A 9,251-nucleotide genomic window follows, 5' to 3' on the forward strand; every position below is an offset into this window, starting at 1 on the left:
TCAAACCCCAAGGTCGAGCATGTGTTTTGCAGAAACGTGACAGGGAAAGACGAGCAGGATTTCGTATCAACATCCATAAACAAGAATCAGAAAATAGGATTAAAATTGTTACGAATACGGTAGATGGGTGATTGATAACTTTATACTTGAGATGGCTTGATTTAAGAGCATTTTGTCTTTGCTTTAGTGATAGTATTCATTAGATGTTGTCTTAATTAGTCTTAACATGTTGAATCTTGTTTAACTCATTATTGTCACCTTTACATGAATTTCTCTTCAGATTTGTAGATGAATTTGACTGTTTCTCTTTCTCTTGAAAAATGTAGGTAAAGAGCCTTAATAGGAGAAGAAGCTTTCCTCTAACTTTGCTGTGAAGTTGTTGCAGCAAAACGGAGCAGAATATTCTTAGATCCAATACAGGTGGAAATGACCAGAAGGGGCTAACTTAAGAGGACATGATTCTTGTAAATATATGATTGTTCTCAGCCCTTGATCTCAGGAGGAATGTTCTAATCCTATGGCCAGAATCTAACCTAATGATTGAAAGCATTTTTGGAAGAAAGAGAAGGGGGGCAAAGGAGAGGAATGACACACATTCGGCTAAGGGAATAGAGTACTCGGCTAAGGCAAGGAGAGAGGAGAGAACGAATGCTGGAGCTCTTGTGGAAGCAAGGAGCTGCTGGAGTTGCTGATTTGCTGGAGAAGAAGGCTGGAGCTCGTGTGGAAGCATTGAAGCTTTAGTTTCTTCTTGTTTTTATAACTCTCTCTTCTTACTTTCTAGTCTCATGACAACTATACTTGGTTTTATGTATTTGAATTTTGTTATGGGCTAAATCTTTGCTGTGTTGGGATAAAAGTAGTACCTAACCTGAATTTTGAACTGTAACTAATCATGTGTTCTTTAGTTTTATTGCAATCCACTTTACTGTTAATGAAATTCAGCATGTTATATTGACTAATTTCAGTTCTTGAATGATCTTTCTTGAATGAATGTTATGATTTCATTAATTGAAAAATTAATGGAGTCTAGGTGTTTGTTGAATTGTATGAGTTAGCATAATCTTTAATTAGGTTGTGTTAATTAGTAGGTTGTGTAGGAATACCCAATTACCTCACATTACCATTGATTGGATTGGGTTTAAATTGCATTCTTAATTCAATTCTTCATAGGAATATGTAGATGTTGATTTAGGATGTTAGCTTATGTGTATTGGAAAATATCATATTGCCATTCATTTCAAGTTCTTGATTTATCTTGGGGTTGTAGTATTACTTTAGAACTTGCATTATAAAATTAAGGGGAGGGGAAACTTGATTCCCAACACTCTTTTCACTCACTAAGTTCCCTCAATTGCTTAATCTTCATTTTAGTTCTTTTGTTTTATTACCTATCATTTGGTTATTTAGTTAGTTAATCACCAATCAACTTTGTTAATCTCATTTAAATCAATTTTACTTTTACATTGAAAGTTAAGGATATAATTCTCTGTGGGATCGATACTTTACTTATCATTTATTATTTGATTGCGATATGTACACTTGCGTAATATCTTGAGATACAAGCAACAAGTTTTTGGCGCTGTTGCCGGGGAATTTTGTCTTTGATAATTAGTGTAGAAGTAAGTTTTTGTTTTATCTACTGAAATTTCTTTACTTTGATATTAGTTTTCTTTTATTTCCAGGTGCTTTTACCCTTGTATGAATCCGCTGCATGATCAAGAGTTGATACCCTTTGATTTTGAAATCGAAAGGACATTTCGAGCTAGAAGAAGGGAGCAGCGAGGTTTAGCAGCAGGTGAAACAATGGCTGAAGCAGTGAGATATGGGTTGAATAATAATGAGAATAATATGGCAGCTAAGGGTGATGATAGAGATAGGGCCATTAGAGGATATGCTGTCCCAAGGTTGCAGGAGCTGAATCCAAGTATAGTAAGGCCAGAAATTCAAGCATTACATTTTGAACTTAAGCCTATGATGTTCCAAATGCTTCAGACTATAGGACAGTTCAGTGGGATGCCAACAGAAGATCCTCATCTCCATCTTAGACTCTTCATGGAAGTAAGTGATTCTTTCAAGATACCTGGAGCAATTGAAGAAGCTTTGAGATTGAAGCTATTCCCTTATTCATTGAGGGATAGAGCAAGAGCATGGTTGAACTCCTTACCTCCACAATCAGTAGCTACATGGAATGATTTGGTAGAGAAGTTCTTGATGAAGTACTTCCCTCCAACAAAGAATGCCAAGCTCAGAAATGACATAACTGGTTTTCAACAGTTGGACAGTGAGTCTTTATATGAGGCATGGGAAAGATTTAAGGAGCTCTTGCGTAAATGTCCTCATCATGGCATTCCTCATTGGATTCAGATGGAGACTTTCTACAATGGTTTAAGTGGACAAACTCGGTCCATAGTGGATGCATCAGCAAATGGGGCTATATTGGCAAAGTCTTACAATGAGGCTTATGAGATTTTGGAGAGGATGGCCAACAACAATTACCAATGGCCAGCTGAAAGAGCTGCTGCAAGTAAGAGGGTGGCAGGAATTTATGAGTTGGATGCAGTGATAGCCTTAACTGCACAAGTATCATCCCTAACTAGTGTGCTAAAATCTGTAAACTTGGCTACAACTGTACAACCTCAACAAAATCCAGCAGTCTCTTGTACATATTGTGGTGGGGAGCATGTCTTTGATAGTTGTCCATCTAACCCAGAATCAGCCTACTATGTTGGTAATTTCAGCAAAGCTAATAACCCATATTCTAACACTTATAATTTTGGTTGGAGGCAGCACCCTAACTTCTCTTGGAATGGTCAAGGATAGAATGTAGGCCCATCATCTATCCCAACTAGACCTTATCAGCTTCCAAGTGCTCAACAGCAAGTGAAGACTCAGCCTATGGAACCTTCTTCATCAATTGAGCTTCTATTGAAAGAATACATGGCAAAGAATGATGCAATTATTCAGAGCCAAGCAGCTTCATTGAGAAATTTGGAGAATCAAGTTGGGCAGCTAGCTAATGCTTTAAGCAACAGACCTCAAGGATCATTGCCAAGTGATACTGAAAATCCTAGGCCTGAAGGCAAAGAGCATTACAAGGTTATTTCATCACGGAGTGGGAAACCTCTAGAGCCACCTCATTTTAAGTCCAGTCAACCGAAGGAGCCTATTCCTGTCCAAGAAGAAGGGGAAAAGGAAGATCCAGTGGCTGTTCAAAAGGACCAATCTGATTCTGAAAACCAGAGTGCTGAACCACCAGCTATAGCCTCATTACAACAGGGTTCTCCAGAAAAACTGCCTTATAAACCACCCCCCTTTCCTCAAAGATTTCAAAGGCAACAACAAAACCATCAATTCAAAAAATTCTTGGATGTTTTGAAGGAGCTCCACATCAATATACCATTGGTAGAAGCACTTGAACAAATGCCAAATTATGTGAAATTCATGAAAGACATCCTTTTTAAAAAAAAAGAGATTTGGAGAGTTTGAGACAGTAGCCATGACACAAGAGAGTAGTGCCTTCTTGCTGAACAAGCTTCCTAAAAAATTAAAGGATCCTGGAAGTTTCACCATTCCTTATGCTATTAGAGAGAATTATATTGGGAGAGCCCTTTGTGACCTTGGAGCTAGCATTAACCTTATGCCAATATCAATCTTCAAGAAGCTTGGTGTGGGAGAAGCAAGGCCTACTACAGTAACACTTCAGCTGGCTGATAGATCCTTAGCTCATCCTGAAGGAAAAATTGAAGATGTCTTACTAAGAGTTGATAAGTTCATCTTCCCTGCTGATTTCATTGTTCTTGATTTTGAAGCTGATAGAGATATGCCCATCATTCTTGGAAGACCCTTCTTAGCCACTGGAAAGACTTTGATTAATGTGCATAAAGGAGAATTAACTATGAGGGTAAATGGAGAGCAAGTTACTTTCAATGTTCTCCAAGCAATGAAATCTCCAGATGAGGTAGAGCAATGCTTTATTGTAGATATTATTGAAGAGCTGGTTTTAGAAGAAGTGGAGACAAAGGGCATTAAAGATCCATTAGAGCTTTCATTGGCATCTAAAATTGCACTAGTAGGTGATGAAGCAAGTAGCTGCATGGCTTGGTTAGATGCAAGACTAGCTGAGACATTAAGAGGGAATAGATTTGATCCTCTTGTATTATCTGAGCTTGCAACTCCATCCCTTAAGCCATCAATTGAAGAGCCTCCTCTGTTAGAATTGAAGCATCTTCCAGGACACCTTAGATATGCCTGTTTGGGTGAAGACAAGACACTCCCGGTTATCATTTCAGCAGTGCTAACAGTAGAGCAAGAAGATATGTTAATTAAAGTGCTGAATAAATACAGCAAATCATTAGGATGGACCATATCAGATATCAAGGGAATCAGCCCATCAATTTGTATGCACAAAATTCTGTTGGAAGACTGCTGTAGTAATTCTGTGGAGCATCAAAGGAGGCTGAATCCAATTATGAAGGAAGTGGTTAAAAAGGAAATCATTAAATGGTTAGATGCTGGGGTTGTGTATCCAATTTCAGACAGCAAGTGGGTGAGTTCAGTACAATGTGTCCCCAAGAAAGGAGGAATGACAGTTGTGGAGAATGATAACAAAGAGTTGATACCTACAAGGATAGTGAGTGGGTGGAGAATATGTATGGACTATAGAAAGCTCAACAAGGCTATAAGGAAAGATCATTTCCCCTCGCCCTTCATTGATCAAATGCTTGATAGATAGGCTGGAAAAGAGTACTATTGCTTCTTAGATGGATACTCAGGTTACAATCAAATAGCCATTGCTCCTGAAGATCAACATAAGACCACTTTCACCTGCCCTTATGGTACCTTTGCCTTTAGAAGAATGCCTTTTGGTATATGTAATGCCCCAGCCATTTTCCAAAGGTGTATGATGGCCATTTTTACTGATATGGTGGAACAATTTGTGGAGGTGTTTATGGATGATTTTTCAGTTTTTGGAGAAACATATGTTGAATGCCTCACTCACTTGGCAAAAGTTCTACAGAAATGTGAAGAAACCAATTTAGTCCTCAACTGGGAAAAATGCCATTTTATGGTTAAAGAAGGGATTGTTCTTGGACATAAGGTTTCCAAACATGGTCTAGAAGTTGACAAAGCCAAGGTTGCCATTATAGAAAAATTACCACCACCATCAAGTGTGAAAGGGATTAGAAGTTTTCTTGGCCATGCTGAGTTTTATAGAAGGTTCATAAAAGATTTTTCACAAATATCTAAACCATTGTGTAGCCTGCTTGAAAAAGAAAGTTAGTTCAGCTTTGATGAAGCATGTATGACAGCATTTTTAGAGTTGAAGAAGAAGCTAATCTCTACACCCATCATTGTGGCACCGGATTGGTCCATTCCCTTTGAGGTCATGTGTGATGCTAGTGATTGGGTTGTAGGAGCAGTTTTGGGACAGCGTAAGAATAAGGTATTCCATTCAATCTATTATGCTAGTCGAACCCTATCAGGAGCACAATTGAACTATACTGTCACTGAAAAAGAACTCTTGGTAGTTGTGTTTGCATTTGACAAATTTAGAGCTTATCTAGTGGGGGCAAAGGTCATTGTGTTCACAGATCATTCAACCATCAAATATTTGATACACAAGAAGGATGCTAAACCAAGGCTGATTAGATGGATCTTATTTCTTCAAGAGTTCAATTTGGAGATAAAAGATAGGAAGGGGACTGAAAATCAAGTGGCTGACCATCTATCTAGGCTGAAAAATCCAAACCAAGCAGCTGAATTTGAAATTAAAGAAGTCTTCCCAGATGAACAACTCTTTGCTGTTTCCCTCTCACAAACACCTTGGTATGCTGATTTTGTTAATTATTTAGCCAGCGGACTTCTACCCCCTATGATGCCCACTTAACAAAGGAAGAAATTTCTACATGAGGTTAAAAGGTATTTCTGGGATGAACCATTCTTATTCAAGCTATGTGCAGATCAAATATTGAGGCGTTGCATCCCTGAGATAGAAGTAGAGGATGTGTTGAGGCAATGCCATGACTCCCCATATGGTGGACATTATCAAGGAGATAGGACAGCAGCAAAGGTCTTGCAATCGGGGTTTTATTGGCCAAGTATGTTCAAAGATGCGTATCAATTCATTCAAAAATGTGATAGATGTCAAAGAGTGGGAAACATCTCCAAAAGGAATGAAATGCCCTTAACCAATATCTTGGAAGTAGAATTGTTTGATGTTTGGGGAATTGATTTCATGGGGCCGTTTATTCCTTCATATGGCAATCTTTACATTTTAGTAGCAGTGGACTATGTATCCAAGTGGGTGGAGGCTGCTGCTTGTTCAACTAATGATGCCAAGGTGGTTATTGAATTCATGAAAAAAAACATCTTCACTAGATTTGGTACTCCAAGAGCCATAATCAGTGATGAAGGTTCACATTTTTGCAACAAATACCTTGGAGCTTTATTGTCTAAGTATGGAGTTCGTCATAAGGTTGCCTCAAGCTATCATCCCCAAACAAATGCGCAAGCTGAAGTTTCTAATAGGCAGATCAAGTTCATTTTGGAGAAAACAGTCTGCCCTACAAGGAAGGATTGGTCTATATGGTTAGATGACTCCCTTTGGACCTACCGAACTGCTTACAAAACACCTTTTGGAATGTCACCATATCAACTTGTGTTTGGAAAGGCTTGCCATCTACCACTGGAACTAGAGCATAAGGCATACTGAGCAATTAAGAAATTCAATTTTGAATCCACTTTGGTTGGTGAAAAGAGAATGCTACAACTTCATCAACTTAACGAGTTCAGGCTCCAAGCATATGAGAATGCCAAACTCTATAAGGAGAAAGTGAAGAAATGGCATGATAAGAAAATCTTGAATAGGGTATTTGAACCAGGTTAGCAAGTTCTGCTGTTCAACTCCAGACTCAAAATATTTCCAGGAAAGCTGAAATCAAGATGGTCAGGTCCATTTACAATAATGACAGTATTTCCACATGAAGCAGTGGAGTTGCAAGAGGGCATCTCTAACAGGAAATTTTTAGTCAATGGGCAGAGAATCAAGCATTATTGGGGAGCACCATTGGAGCGGGACAAATCTTCAATCATCCTTCAAGATGCTTAAAAAGAAGGGAGGTCAATTAGATTTCATTATTTTTAGTTTAATTGTGTGCTATTAGTTCATTAGGTGTTTAATAGAGTCATGAGTAGTTCCCAATGTGTGAAAAAAAGGAAAAGAAAAACTGATCTGACAGATAATTTGCTGACATGTATCTTTGATGTGCAGGGAGTGTGGGGAACAAAAAGAGAGTGAGTGGTTGCTTTCCAAACTTATCATTCAACCAAACTGCTGAACAGAGCATGTTTCAATATCCAGCAACTTTCACTATCTTTGTTGTAGTGATGTTGCAGCAATGCTACTACAAAGTTTTGATCCTCAACTACGGGTCTTACATGTTCTGTTGACAAATTACATTCTCTATTGAAAATTACATTCTGTGTTCGTTGCTGTAGCAATGCTGCAGCAACACCACAACAATGATAAAACCGCTCACCTGACCCGGTTTAACATCAAACCCAACCAACCCATCAAAAATACACTTCAACACTTCTATTAGACCATTATTTACCCATACTGACTCGAACCCATTTGTTTTAAACCCTTCTAAACCAATACCACCCCAAACCCATTAACCCTCTCATTTCCCACCGAAATCAAATCAAAACGAAAACACACTCAGCTCACCTCTTCGACCCTCACGACACCATCTTCTCTTCTCCATTGCAACTCATCTTCCTCTCATCTTCATTTTTTTTTGTGCTTCTCAAAGACTTTCAAACATCCATTTGCCTCCATTCACCCACCACTGTACCTTCGTCTTCACCGATAGTCCCTATTCCACTAAAACCCTAATTTTTCCCCCATTCTACAATCGAATCGCTTCTCAGAGGACTCCGGTGCTGTACTGGGCTTCGTGCAAATTCTTGTTTTGTTTCGACACTCCATCTTCCCTACACCACATCAGCTAAGTGTTCTCCCCAATTCCTTTCTTCCCTTCCCCATTTGTGAAATTTCTGCTTGGCTGTGTTTGTGTCGTATATTCATTTTTGGTTTGTGGTTTATGTGTTTGTTCTTATACTATTTTAGTGTTTGTTTTTGTTCGCCTATGTGCAATTTTTATTTTGTTTTAGGTTCTGTTTTGGAGCTACCATCACTTGCACACAACAACACAAAATTTCTGGGTCGTCGGATACCTCTGTTCATATCCTCTGTTCTTAATTGTTTGTTCTTGTTATTTGTTTCATTAGTTGTAGTTATTTGTTTGTTTTTGTTTTCTACGTTTATAGTGTCTCTGTTTTTTGTTTGATATAGTCTGTTTTAGCGTCTATTTGATTAGTTGTTTTTTATCTTCTACTGTTTCTGTTTTTCTTTAGTTTGTTAGTGTTTTGTTTGAATTCAATATTGGTTGTTAGGGGCCAACCTTGTGCATTCCCTTCGAAATGGCCCCTCAGAAGAGGAGCAGAACAGACCCTAGTTCTAGTGCTTCAATGGTTCCCCCTTATTTTGCCTCTCCCATGGCTGAGGACCACTTCACATCCATTTCCACCAAGAAATTTCTTCAAGAGAAGGGGTTCAAACTCAAACCCAATGAAGCCCAAGCATTTACATTCATCCCATCCATCATAGCTGGGCATCATTGGGAACAATTTTGCACCCATCCTGGTGCCTACATCCCTTCCCTCGTCTATGAATTCTATGCCAATCTCACTGCCCCACCTCAGGACCAGGTATATGTTAGGGGGGTTCAGATACCTATAGATGGTCCAACCATTAATGCCTATTATGAATTGGACAATGTAAAGGATGAGCACAATGCCTATCTTGCTTCGGCAGACCCCACTGCCTTGCATAACATTCTCCAGACTTTATGTTCTCATGGCATGGATTGGTCCTCATCCCCCCAAGGTGCATTGACTATCGCCCACTAGTCCTTGCAACCCGCAGCCAAAATATGGTACCATTTCTTACAAACCCGCTTAATGCCCTCCACGCATATCCAGACTGTTTCAGTGGATAGAGCTTTGGTCCTCCACTCTATTCTAGAGGGGCGTCGGATTAATGTGGGTCACCACATTCATGAGGCCATTTGTGCTTGTGCTGCTCGGCCGGGTGGTAGTTTAGTTTTTCCATGTTTAATTACTGCTTTATGTTTGGCTAACCATGTTGATGTGCAGGCTTCTGATGTCCATACACTTAACAAAGGTGG

General features: G+C 39.1%; 1 non-coding gene across 1 annotated transcript; it reads right to left on the reverse strand.

Moving 5' to 3' along the window:
* Positions 1-2,241: 2,241 nt before the first annotated feature.
* Positions 2,242-2,348, reverse strand: LOC149007504 (small nucleolar RNA R71). Its single transcript, XR_016175431.1, has one exon. It is a non-coding gene; the product is annotated as a small nucleolar RNA R71 (small nucleolar RNA).
* Positions 2,349-9,251: the final 6,903 nt, after the last annotated feature.

The sequence above is a fragment of the Hakea prostrata genome, chromosome 8 (genome assembly GCF_041222555.1).
Source record: "Hakea prostrata isolate BN-2017 chromosome 8, UWA_Hpros_2, whole genome shotgun sequence".
Classification (NCBI taxonomy): Eukaryota; Viridiplantae; Streptophyta; class Magnoliopsida; order Proteales; family Proteaceae; genus Hakea; species Hakea prostrata.